Below are 13994 nucleotides of genomic sequence, written 5' to 3'. Positions count from 1 at the left end.
GTCTAACCAATACCTGTAAGGTTTTAGCAAAATCATCCTATTTATGCCCCATTCCCTTTGAAATAAAGGCTAACATTCCATTTTCCTCCCCTCTAACCCACAGAACTTGAATGCAAACTTACGATTCCGAGACAACTCCCAAGTAGATTTACTCTGTAGCTTTCTATTTCAATTTAAATAATGTTCAGCTCCCCTATTCTTTCGACATAACTTCACTTTTGCACATTGTATTCTCTCGGTCAAGTGATGTCTGCCTACTTGACGTGTCTGTTTCCTCTGGAGACTGTGCTTTGTCTTAGATGGTGTAAAGTTTGTGTGTTGTTGGAGCTGCACCCATCCAGGCAGGTGGGGAGAATTCCATTACACTCCTGACTTGTGCCATGTAGATGGCAGACCAGCTTTTGGAGTAAGCAAGTGTTTTACTTGCCGCGTAATTCAAAACCTTAGCCAAGGATCCTCTACATGTTTTTTTTTAAAACCGCATTTTTAATCTGCCCTGCTACATTCAGGGCTTTATGAAAACACATCCCCATGTGCTGATGATGTTCTATACAGCAACTTAACTTACTTTTTTCACAAATGTCTGATAAAATAAGTTGCTTCATTTTCTCAAAAGGGAAATTTAGTGTAGGCCCACCACATTAGGCAATTATGACCCTCTTTTGTGCTGATAGATTCTGCATAGTCTTATTTCCAAATGTAGTTGTAACCACAGAGAAGCAGTTTGTTCTGCCTTGTGATCAGTTGGATCTGGGGAAAGGCAGACAATGACACAACTTCTAAAAGGAATTACTATAAAGCTTTCTTGGGGATGGGGAAGAAGAGAAGCATAATATGGAAATATTTGCCAAGCCATACTATATGTGGGTGGCCCGGTGACACAGTGATAAGCACTGCTGCCTCGCAGCGTCAGAGACCTGGGTTCAATTCCCGCCTCAGGCTGTGTGGAGTTTGCACGTTCTCCCTGTGTCTGCGTGGGTTTCCTCCGGGTGCTCCAGTTTCCTCCCACAGTCCAAAAAAAAAATGTGCAAGGTTAGGTGAATTGGCCATGCTAAATTGCCCATAGTGTTAGGTGAAGGGGTAAATGTAGGGGAATGGGTCTGGGTGGGTTGCGCTTCAGTGGGTTGGTGTGGACTTGTTAGGCTGAAGGGCCTGTTTCCACACTGTAAGTAATCTAATCTGTAATCATGTAAGTAAGAAGGTGTGCTGCTTGGCTCAATAGGTAAGGTCTTGAATTAAATTCTGTTCATTGAGTTCCCCTTTTCCAGAATGGGTTAGGATGAGGAGAGGAAGAATAACTAACTTAGAGCCTACTACAGATGTGCTGACTTGGCCAAAGTCAGCAAAACCCAGTAGCTGAAAGAAGACAAAGGCCAGATGCAAAGCATTAAACTGTGTTTTATCGAGCTGCCTATGGACCCCAAGGAGCAGGAATGGTTTCTCACTACTGTGCCTCAAGCTAATCTCCCCTCCTCCATTCATGTCTCTAGACAGGATTCTACTTCCTCTGTTGTTCTGCTCCTCTCCCCTTTCAGTCCTTTATAGAAACTATGATGTCTCAGTATCCAGAGAGTTGCTTGTGAAAGATCAGGAATGGTAGAACAGTTTTTAACTTTTTTTTAAACGGGTTATTATTCCATATATCAGGGTAGCTCAGTGGTTGGCACTACAGCCTCACAGCACCAGGGTCCCAGGTTAGATTCCAGCCTCTGGTCCAGTCTGTGGAGTTTGTACATTCTCCCAGTGTCTGCGTGGGTTTCCTCCCACAGTCCAAAGATGTGCAGGTTAGGTGGATTGGCTATGCTAAATAGCCCATAGTGTTAGGTGCATTAGTCAGAGGGAAACTTGTCTACGTGGGTTACTCTTCGGAGGGTCGGTGTGGACTTGTTGGGCCGAAGGGCCTGTTTCCAAACTCTAGGGAATCTAATCTAATCATATAATGGGTACATATAAACATGTGGGTATAGCCAGCATAGTGTGGAGTAATTTTGAACAGTTACATCAATATGAAAAGTCCAGTGACTGGAACAACGTTCCTTTCAAAAATATAGATGTGGACTGGTGGTGTGGTATACCAGGACGTTGTTGCCCATCATTTATGACAATTGGAGTAGAGATCAGTTAACTGGCAGAATTGATTGACTTTCCACAAAACTAGATAGGACTGTTCATATAGTTGGAGATGTGAAGAGAGGATAATGAGAATCAAAATGGTGCTTAAAATTGCTGAGAACAAGGATTCACTTGGTACAGAGACTGGAAGGAATGGTGAAAGAATCTGCTCTAGGGAGTAGTAAGGAATAATTTTAAAGGAAACAAATTGACTGGAGGAAATGCTAAAAGGGGGAAAGATGATGTTGGGATTAGGGCAAGGAGCTGCGACGTGACCTCGTGGAAAAGTTCACAGCCAGTGTTGCCGTTTGGGGCAGGAAGATGTACATTATAGCCAGGGGTCCCTGTCACTACCTGCAATTGCAAATTTCAGTTAAAGTTAAAATGGCAATGCAATCTCACATAAGTGTTTGGTGTAAGGTTTGAGTGTATGAATACTCTGGAAGGAAGTACAGAAAGGCTGATTATTTTCAATTCTCTGGCAAAGTGCAAAGCAGTAGATGAGGTGGCAGGAGGTTGGTGGAGCTGCTTTGGGCATACTGCGAGGGAAGAGCAAACAATTGTGGTTGTATTGAGTCAGAAATGGATGCCCAACTGGGCCCTGGGGCGGATGTGTACAACAATGGACAAGGAGGGTAGTGACATCACAAAGCACAAAAATGATTAAAGACAATGTTCTGGTAAATAGATCATGTGATCTTGACAAGTTATATTGCAAAGTCAAAGTCACTTCCTCTGGATTTAGCCTTGCTTCAGCATGCTGCCTATTGAAATCTTGAGGCAGAATTTTGCTGTCTGCAAACCTGTCTCTTTCCAAGCTGTACATTGAATTAGCTGGAGTTTATTGAGTGTGAAAAACAAAGAGCAGTACATCCTTTCCTTTCTGGAACCCAAGGCTTGTTCACTCATCACCTATCTTTTCTGATATATGGGTTCCTAGATTCCAGTTGAAAATGATCATTCTATCCAGGGAGTAGGTTGCTCGCTGAGCTGTTGGTCTGATATCCAGACGTTTCATTACCTGGCTAGGTAACATCATCAGTAGCAACCTCCAAGTGAAGCGAAGCTGTTGTCTCCTGCTTTCTATTTATATCTTTCTCCTGGATGGGGTTCCTGGGGTTTATGGTGATGTCATTTCCTGTTTGTTTTCTGAGGGGTTGATAGATGGCATCTAGATCTATGTGTTTGTTTATGGCATTGTGGTTGGAGTGCCAGGCCTCTAGGAATTCTCTGGCATGCCTTTGCTTAGCCTGTCTCAGGATAGATGTGTTGTCCCAGTCGAAATGGTGATCTCCGCTATCAGGATTCATAGCAGAGGCGGTAATGCAAAGACTAGAACAAAACAGCCCTACCAACCATCAAGCCAAAAATCTGGATCCGCTACGTAGATGACACATTTGTCATCACAAAACAAAACGAAACAAGGTAGAAGAGACATTTAACATAATCAACAACACCCTCACAGGCATCAAGTTCACCAAGGAGGAAGAAACCGACAACAAACTCGCAATTCTGAACGTCACAGTCGAAAGAAAAGGACAACAGAGAACTACAAACCTGTGTATACAGCAAACCGACAAACATTGACCAAATACTTAACTACACCAGCAACCATCCCAACACACACAAACAAAGCCATATCAGAACACTATTCCAACGAGCCACCACACACTGCAGCAAAACAGAGGAGAACCACCTATACAATGTATTCAAGAAGAACGGATACTCAAAAAATACAGTGTGCAGATTCCTCAAGAACAAACCATGACAAGCAGACCAAACACAACCAGAAACCCTAACCACCTTACCATACATCAAAGAAGTTTCAGAAATGACAGCCAGACTACTAAGACCCCTCGAAATCCTAGTAGCACACAAACCCACCAACACTCTCAAACAAAAAACAAACTTAAAAGACCCAGTACAACCCATGGACAAAACCAACATCATCTACAAAGTTCCATGCAAGGACTGCCACAAACACTACATAGGACAAACAGGAAGAAAAAGTTAGCCACCAGGATACACGAACACCATCTAGCCACAAAAAGACACGACCCTCTCTCCCTCGTAGCCCAACACACGGATGAAAAAAAACCACCATTTTGACTGGGACAACACATCTTTCCTGGGACAGGCTAAGCAAAGGCATGTCAGAGAATTCCTAGAGGCCTGGCACTCCAACCACAATGCCATAAACAAACACATAGATCTAGATACCATCTATCAACCCCTCAAAATGAACAGGAAATGACATCACCACAAACCCCACCAGGAGAAAGATATAAATAGAAAGCAGGAGATAACAGCTTTGCTTCACTTGGAGGTTGCTACTGATGTTACCTAGCCAGGTTACAAAATGTCTGGATATCAAACCTATAGCTCAGCGAGCAAACCTACACCCTAAATCTCAAAATGAGCTACAAACCTTGCATCATTCTATCCTTTATTGCCTCACCCTCCCTGTGTGATAACCTTCAACAGGACAGTCTCTGTTGTAGCTGGTCCTTAAATCACCCAGCACCCAAGTGAACTTCTCATTTAAACTTTAAACCCACCTCCTAGTTGTCCAATGAGTCTGAGTCAATTTGTGACTAGTTGGGAGCACTTAGAAACTAAATTGAAATAAATTGCATACTTCTGAAGAAGTCATACTGGGTCTCAAAACATTAACTGTTTGTCTTTCCACAATGCTACCAGATCTTCTGAGTTTATTTTAAATTGTGTTTATTTAATTCATACATTATGCACGTGACACTATTGGATATCTGATAATAAATGTAATGTCTTCTTTATAAGGTAGCAGCTTTTAGGTTTGCAAAAATATACTTTATTCATTAAAAAAATCAACATTCACAAGAACTCTAGCAGTTCTGTAGTCTTTGGCATGAAGAAAACATTGGAATTTGACATTTCCCAAACCATTTCTTGCTCATGCAGAACGCTACTTACATACAGTGAAGTAAATGAGGGTTTTGAGAACTGAACACACCCTCGTTATTGTTTGGAAGAACAGTGGGTCTTTCTCACTGAGCCTTGGCAGTAGCTGACCCAAGCTTTACTGCGCCCCTCAGCATCTAGACCCGGAACCTTGGAAGGTCCCAGTCTGCAACTGAAAGTTTGCGTGAAAATCCTAATCGTGTCAAACCTGCGCTCTGAGCAGTGTGCAGCACAACAGAATGCTTCATCTTCCCAGAGGATGATTGTATTCCCTGTTGGCAGGGAAAGTTGGGGGGATTGATTTTCTGCAAGTAGATTGTTGGTGATGAATTGGAAAATCCCTGATCGCCATGGATGTGTTGGGGACAATCCCGCACGGAAATGCACAATGGAAACACCCTCTGAGCCCACAGTAACTTGATCCGTTCCGGAGGCTCAGGGTGGGAAGAAAGAAGGGATTTGGCCACCGAATCCTGAAATCGGAGTTGATGCTAATGCCGAAACTTTTTATTTTTGCCGAAGAATTTTCAAATCTCTGGATATTTCAGTGGGTGGGACTGGTCACTTGGAGCCTTCAGTTTCAGATCCAATCATTTCCTGGACGCTTGATCTCGATACAATTTGTAGCATTTTCACCGGCCAACCAACTGTGAAGGGAGTTGCTTCCTGTTCCTCCGCTCTTGTGCCGCCTGTAATCGCTTAGGCCGAAGGTACGAGCAAAACTTTTCTCTTTCTTTCCAGTGTTTAACTCGATCTTGTATAATCAAAACACATTTTGTTTTTTTTTTAAAAAAAGCGGATGAGAATTGTGCCAGTGCGTCCCACAGATGTTAATTCAGCCCTTAGACCATCATTTTCCGTTTGACGTGGTGATCTGTGAAAAAAATCTTTCAAATATATAACTGTGTAAAGAACGGAAACATTTTCGCAAGTAAATACAACACTGGAGCAATCATATGTTTTCTACAACGGGAGTTGGAAAACTCGGTGAACTTAATCTCCATCGATTTCTAACGTGCTTTCGGTTTCTAATCTTGTTTTCAGAGAAGTGTTCTCAGTATAGCTGTTTATTTAAACAGCTGATTATGGAAGAATGGCTAATTGGAGCTGACCGATTGAGAGATGTGATTTAATTGAGTGGAGATTAGGGATGCACTCCATTGGTTTTGGATTCATGTTTGTTAACCACAACATTCCCCCCACTCCTAAAAGTTGGTTACACAACTTCTCCATCTACTCCAAAACAAAACTGAAAGAACACCGGATGATGTAAATCAGAAACAAAAACAGGAGTTGCTGGAAAAGTTCAGCAGGAACTCAGTTCTGAGGAAGGGTCAAGAGTGTGGTGCTGGAAAAGCGCAGCGGGTCAGGCAGCATCTGAGGAGCAGGAGATTCAATGTTTAGGGCAAAAGCCCTTCATCAGAAATGAGGTTGTTGGGTGCCTTGCGGGTGAAGAGATAAATGGGTGGAGGGGAGAAGGTAGATGAGAGTGCAGTAAGTAGATGGATAAAGGTGGGGATAAAAGTGATCGGTTCAAGGGGATGGTGGAGCGGATAGATGGGAAGGAAGATGGACAGATGATGAGGACGGTGCTGAGTTGGAAGGTTGGAACTGGGGTAAGGTGGGAGAGGGAGGGGAAATGAGGAAACTGATGAAGTCCACACTGATGCCATGGGGTTGGAGGGTCCCGAGGCAGGAGATGAGGTGTCCTTCCTCCAGGCGTTGGGTGGTGAGGGAGTGGTGATGGAGGAGGCCCAGGACCTGCATGTCCTCGGCAGAGTGGGCGGGGGAGTTGTAATGTTCAGCCACAGGGTGATGGGTTTGGTTGGTGTGGGTGTCCCAGAGATGTTCTCTGGAGTGCTCTGCAAGAAGGCTTCTAGTGTCCCCAATGTAGAGGAGACCGCATTGGGAGCAACGGACACAGAAAATGACGTGTGGAGGTGCAGGTGAAACTTTGGATGTGGAAGGCTCTCTTGTGCCTTAGACGGAAATGAACGAGGAGGTGTGGGCACAGGTTTTGCAATTCCTGCCGTGGCAGGGGTAGGTGCTGGGAGGGGAGGGTGGGTTGTTAGGGAACATGGCCCTAACAAGGTAGTCGTGGAGGCAGCAGATTTTACGGAAAGCCAATGGGATGGGGAGGGAAATTTATCCCTGATGGTGGGGTCTGTTTGTAGGTGGCAGAAATGTCGGAGGATGATGCGATGTATACGAAGGTTGGGGAGGTGGAAGGTGAGGACCAGGGGGCTTCTCTGAGGAAGGGTCAACAGACCCAAAACGATAACTTTGATTTCTCTTCACAGATGCTGCCAGACCTGCTGAACTTTTCCAAAAGCTTCTGTTTTTGTTTCTCCATCTACAGTTCATTGCACTAAATATTAATAGAAAACAACTGTCCCCTTTAAGTATTAAAGTAAATTCCTTTTTTTTAAGAGAAAAACCCTCAGATGGCACTGATGAATTCCTGTTGCCTAACGTCCTCATTTTTGTAACTTGCAACTGAGTTCTAACATAAATGAAATAAAAGCAAAATACTGCAGGTGTTGGAAACCTGATACAAATCAAGAATGCTGGAGAAACTCGGGTCTGGCTGCATCTGTTAGCAGAGAAACACTCTTCTTCAGAACTGCAGTCAAAATATTATCTTTCTCTCCCAACAGATGCTGCCTGACCTGCTTATAAAGTCAGAGATTTATATCATGGAGACAGACCCTTTGGCCTAACATGTCCATGCTTCCCAGTTTTCCACAATTAATTTAGTCCCATTTGCCTGTGTTTGATTCATATCCTTCCATACTTATCCCATCCATATATCTGTCTAAATGTTTCTTAAAATACAAAATTGTACTCTCCTCCATCATCACCCCTAACAGCCTGTTCCAGGCACTCATCACCCTCTGTATGCAAAATTGCCCCTCTGGACCCTTTTGTATCTCTCATCTTAAACCTATTCCCTCTAGTCTTAGAGTCCCCTGCAATGGGGAAAAGCTATTGGCTATCTACCTTATCTATGCCTCTCATGTTATAAACCTCAAGGAAGGTCATACCTCAGTCTCCTTCACTCCAGGTACAAAAAAAGTCCCAGCCTATTCAACCTCTTCTTATAATTCAAACCTTCCAGTCCAGTTAGCATCCTAGTAAACCTTTTCTGTGCTCTTTCTAGCTTAATAATATCCTTTCTATAGTAGGGCAACCAGAATTGCTCACAATACTCCAAATGTGGCCTTACCAATGTCTTGTACAGCTGCAACAAGATGTCCCAACTCCTGTACTCAGTGCTCTGATCAATGGAAGCAAGCATGCTGAAAGCCTCCTTCACCACCCTATCTACCTTTAACTCCACTTTGAAGGAGTTATGAACTTGTCCCCTTGGTCTCTTTGTTCTATAAGACTCCCCAGTGCTCTACCATTGACTGTATCTCCTGTCCCGGTTAGACCTATCAAAATATAACATCTCGCATTTATCTAAATTTAAACTGCATCTGCCTTTCCTCAGTCCGATGGCCCAGTTGATCAAGATCTCGCTGTATTCCAGATAACCTCCTTTGCTGTCCAATTGTGGTGTCATCTGCAAACTATTAACCATACCTACTAAATTTTCATCCAAATCATTTATGTAAGTGACGAATAACAGTAGACCTTGCACCAATCACTGTTGCACAAAGCTGGTCACAGGCCTCCAGTCTGAAAAGCAATCCTCTACCACCACCATCTGTCTTCTACCTTCAAGCCAATTTTGTTTCCAATTGGCTAGCTCTCCCAGAATCCCATGAGATTTAACCTTAACAACCTACCATGCAGTACATTTTCCAAGGCCTTGCTAAAGTCCATGTATGCAATGTCTACAGCACTGCCCTCATCTACTTCCTTGGTCACCCCTTCAAAAAAATTCAGTCAAATTTGTGAGATACGATTTCCCATGTGTAAAACCATGCTGACTATCCCAAATGCCTGTAGCTCCTGTCTCTCAGAAACCTCTCTGACAACTTATCCCACCACAGATGTCAGGCTCACTGGTTGTAGTCCCCAGGCATTTCCCTGCAATCTTTCTTAAATAATGGCACAACATGAGCCACACTCCAATCTTTGGCCACTTTACCCTTGGCTGTCAATGATGCAAGTATCTCTCCTAGGGATCCCACGATTTCCTCCCTCGCTTCCCACAAAGTCCTGGAATACTTCAGTACACGTGACAATAAAACCTTATTCTAATTCTAATTTGTCAAGTCAAAGGGATTTATCTACCTTAATATGTTTTAGGACTTCCAGCACCTCCTCTTCTGTAATATGGAGTTTCTCCTGCTGAGTTTCTCCAATGTTCTGTGTTTGTCCTAGCACATGAGTATTGTAGAGTGTAAGTTGAGTGTGTGGCACTGGAAAAGCACAGGAATGATAAAGAGCTTATGCTCAAAACGTCGATTCTCCTCCTGACCAGCTGTGCTTTTCCAGCACCACACTCTCGACTCTGCATCTGCAGTCCCCACTTTCTCCTGTTGTAGAGTGTGGACATCTTGAAGCAGTCAGGTGTTGAAGACAACTTCGTAATTAGTTTTTCAGTAGTCATTAAGTATTACAAGTTATTACTATGCTTTTTTTAAGGTCTCATAATGTTAAATAGCACATTTAAATTGGAACATGTGAGGTGTAAGTTATTCAGTTCCATAGTGCTGTCTGTAATTATGATCTTATAAAATATGTTGTTGTGGTTCTGTTCGCCGAGCTGGAAATTTGTATTGCAGACGTTTCGTCCCCTGTCTAGGTGATATCCTCAGTGTTTGGGAGCCTCCTGTGAAGCGCTTCTGTGATCTTTCCTCCGGCGTTTGTAGTGGTTTGAATCTGCCGCTTCCGGATGTCAGTTCCAGCTGTCCGTTGCAGTGGTCGGTATTTTGGGTCCAGATCGATGTGCTTATTGATTTGAATCTGTAGATGAGTGCCATGCCTCTAGGAATTCCCTGGCTGTTCTCTGTTTGGCTTGTCCTATAATAGTAGTGGATGAGTGTTGACACTACTATAATAGTAGTGTCAACACTACTATTATAGGACAAGCCAAACAGAGAACAGCCAGGGAATTCCTAGAGGCATGGCACTCATCCACAGATTCAATCAATAAGCACATCGATCTGGACCCAATATATCGACCACTGCAACGGACAGCTGGAACTGACAACCAGAAGCGGCAGATTCAAACCACTACAAATGCCGGAGGAAAGATCACAAAAGCGCTTCACAGGAGGCTCCCAAGCACTGAGGATGTCACCTAGACAGGGGACGAAACGTCTGCAACACAAATTTCCAGCTCGGCGAACAGAACCACAATAATGAGCACCCGAACTACAAATCTTCTCACAAATTAGAAAATATGTGCAGTTATTTTTGTAGAAATTAATTTATCTGAATTTGGAAGAAAGTTTTTGTGATATTTATCAGATCTGGCAAGAACACCAAAAGCAAATAACTATTGCACCTCTTTTGTAGTTGGTGTCAAATGTTTTTATGGGAAGCTGTAAAAAGGCGCACTTTGTAGTGGGCAATACTGAGTTTCATTCTTATAAACTGCCTGTAGTGTGTAAATGTCTTTGGTTATAACTGATATATTAGGTGAGACTAAACAAATGCATATCTATATTGTTTTATGCATTTGAACATGAGTAAGATTCCAGTCATATATATTTTAAGAGCAAGAAGATAGTTTCAAAGTCCAAAAAGGTAACCAATGCCTAGAGGTTGAAAATGGGGTGCAATTCATACAGAACACTTTGCATCTGTTTTCACAAAATAGAATCATAGTGTGTAAGTAGGCCATTCAGCCCATGAAGTCCACCCTGACCCTCCAAGGAGCAGATCACCCAAACCCAACACCTTATCCTATCTCTATAACCCCAAAATTCCCATGGTCCGTACACTTAGCCTACGCATTCCTGGACACTATGGGGGATTTAGCTTGTTCACTAACCTTTGGACTGTGAAGGGAAACCCACGCGGACATGGAGAAAATGTGCACACTCCACAAAGTCGCCCAGGACTGGAATCGAACCCAGATCCTGGACTGTGAAAATAAACCAGGAAGGAAATAGCAAAGGTGTGACCATTGTTTTCCAGTTTTCACTGGATAATGGTGTGGTTCTGGTATATTGGGTGATTACTAATACTGTATCTTTGTTCCAAAAAGGAGTAAGGGATAGATTACAGGCCAGGTAGATGAACCTCAAGTGGGCAATTTATTGGAGTGAATGCTAGGGATAGGATAAACTATCACTTCAAAAGGCAAGGTTTAACAAAGGATAGTCACATTTTTTGGATAAAGGAAGATCATGTCTGACTAATTACTCCATTTTTTTTTGAGATAACAAGAAATATGTTTTTAAAAAAGCAAAATCCATGGGATCTACATCAACATTGCAAACTTCCTACAAAACTAGCTCAGTGACAGGAAACAAAGGACAACATGGGTACTTTTGGCTGTTTCCACTGAGGTTCTACAGGGCTCTGTAATAGATTGTCTGTTTCTTTGTGGTTTTTGTTAACAAATATAGGGGCATGATCAGAAGCATTGGCAGCATGTTTGTTAGCGAGGAAGATAACTGTAGATTGTAGATTGTAGATTGCAGTGGACAGAAAAGTGAGAAATGAAGTTCACTCTGGAGAAGTGAGTAAGAGTCACTGCCCTTGACATAGAAGCAACGTTTAACCAAATATGGCATGAACAGCCCGAAGAAGATTGGAGTCAATGGGAACTGGGCTGGAAGAGGATCTCTCGACTTTTGGAGTCGCACCTAGCACAAAGATGATTGTGGTTGTTGGAAGTCAGTCATCACTGCTCGGGTAATGTAGTTAATGTAGTTTCTCCGAAGTCTCCCAGGCCCAACATTTGCTTCGTCTATGATCTTTTCTCTTAGTATAAGGTTGAAAGTGAGGATGTTCTCTGCAATATTCAGCATAATTTGTGATTTATCAAATGCTGAAGCAGCCCACATCCATATGCAGCAAAAACTGGACAATGTCGAGGTTTAGGATGGCCAGATTTGTGATGTGGAGGTGCTGGTGTTGGACTGGAGTGGACAAAGTTTAAAAACCTCACAACACCAGGTTGTAGTCCAACAGGTTTATTTGGAAGCACTAGCTTTGAGAGCGCGGTTCCGAATTCTGTGTCCTATGATCCAACACCACAAGCTACCCTACGAAGGAGAAGCACTCCGAAAGCTTGTATTTCCAAATAAACCTGTTTATACTATAACCTAGTGTCATGTAAAGTAATATTTGGACCACACAAGTGCCAGGCAATGACCATCTACAACAAGAGAATTTAAACATTGCCCCTTGTTATTCAATGGCATTGCAATCACTGAATCCCCTACCATTAACATCTTAGTTTCTGTCAGTGGTAACTCTTAAGTTAGACCAGTCATGTAAATACTGTTTCAATAACAGCATGACTGAGACTAGGAATCCTGTAACAAATACTTTGTCCCCTATCTGCCACATGCCTGTCCATCATCTACAAGAGACATGCCAAGAATTTGATGGAATACTCTTCATTTGCCCTGGTACCATACAAGACAAACATGCCTGCTTGATACCCTATCCATTGCCTTCAATATTCACTCCCTTCACTATGGATGCACAATGGCAGCAATGTGTACATTCTGTAACTTTCACTGCAGCAACTCACTCAGGTTCCTCCGATAGCAAACTGTTCAAACCTGCAAACCCCATACCTACAAGGTCCAGTGCAGCAGATACATGGGAACATCACCACGTGCATGTTCCCCTTTATGCCACACATAATCCTGACTTGGAAATATATCGTTGCTCTGTCACTGCTGGGCGAATTGCTAAAACAGCCATCCTAACAGCACTGTGCATGTCCTCACTCCCCAAGGACTTCTGTGGCTTAAGAAGACAGTTCATTGTCATCATCTCAAGGGCATTAAGATAAGCAATAAATGTTAGCCTAGTTACTGCCCACATTCCACGAACAATCTTTTTTAGAAGTGTAACCACGCACCCCTGTGAGGTCAAAGAAGGCAAAGGAGTACATACAATACTGAGAGGTGTAGAAAAAGTGCTAGATTATGGGATAAATGCAGCTCCTTGAAGGTAGCAGAATAGGATAGTAAGGTGGCTTAGAAGGCAAATGGAATCTTGTCCTTTTATCAGTCAAGGTTTGAATATAAGGGATGTTATGCTGGAATTATAGAATTTATTAATGAGGCTGTGATTTATCTATAATATGTAGTTCTGATCATCTCATGATAGAAAGGATGTAATTACATGAGAGAGAGAGAGAGAGAGAGAGAGGGAACAGGGAGGTTTACAAGACTGTTCCCAGGACCAGAAAAATGCAGCAGTGTGGAATGATTGGATTAGTTCCTTGGAACAGGGGAAGGCTGAGGAGAGATGTATTTGTGATGTACCTAATTGTAAATGGTCTAGATAGAATGGATGGGGAGGGGTCAATGACTTTGAGGCATAGATTCAAATTGATTGGTAGAAAGATTAGAAGGAAAATCCTTTCACAAGATGGTTGTGAGGAGTGTGGAACTCATTTCCAAAAAGGGTCATTGAGGCCAAAACCAACATATCATTTAAAAGATATCTGGGCACGCACTTATGGTTTTGTAATCCTGTAGGGATACCAGCCAAATGCTAGAAAGTGGGATTGAGCTGGGTTTCTTGTAGTTTGGTCAGCACAGACTCAATGGACCGAGTGATTTTGTCCGGTGTCATAAACCTTCTGATTCTACAGTTTGGTGTATATGCATGCCAGCAAGTTTGTAGGAATGACATTGCACAAACAAAAAGTGATTTCCAGAAGCATTGGGCTTCCTCTTGATAATCATTCATTTTGTTTGAGCTAAGGTATAAAGATTAAGAATATTACAATTTCACAAGGTAAATGTAGCAAGCTTTTCATCTCACCTCAGTTAATCCATTCAGAAGGAGTT

The 13994-nt window shown here is 42.7% G+C and overlaps 1 protein-coding gene across 1 annotated transcript in view; it reads left to right on the top strand.

The window, feature by feature from the left end:
- Positions 1–5197: 5197 nt before the first annotated feature.
- casp7 (caspase 7, apoptosis-related cysteine peptidase) overlaps positions 5198–13994 on the top strand; it is a 47345-nt gene continuing 38548 nt past the window's right edge. The window contains exon 1 of the mRNA XM_072557383.1: positions 5198–5762. The gene's annotated coding sequence lies outside the window, so the exon portion shown is untranslated. The remainder of the gene's footprint in view (positions 5763–13994) is intronic.

The sequence above is a fragment of the Chiloscyllium punctatum genome, chromosome 38 (genome assembly GCF_047496795.1).
Source record: "Chiloscyllium punctatum isolate Juve2018m chromosome 38, sChiPun1.3, whole genome shotgun sequence".
Lineage (NCBI taxonomy): Eukaryota > Metazoa > Chordata > Chondrichthyes > Orectolobiformes > Hemiscylliidae > Chiloscyllium > Chiloscyllium punctatum.
The sequence above is the reverse complement of the archived record's forward strand: the minus strand, read 5'-3'. Positions and strand labels throughout refer to the sequence as shown.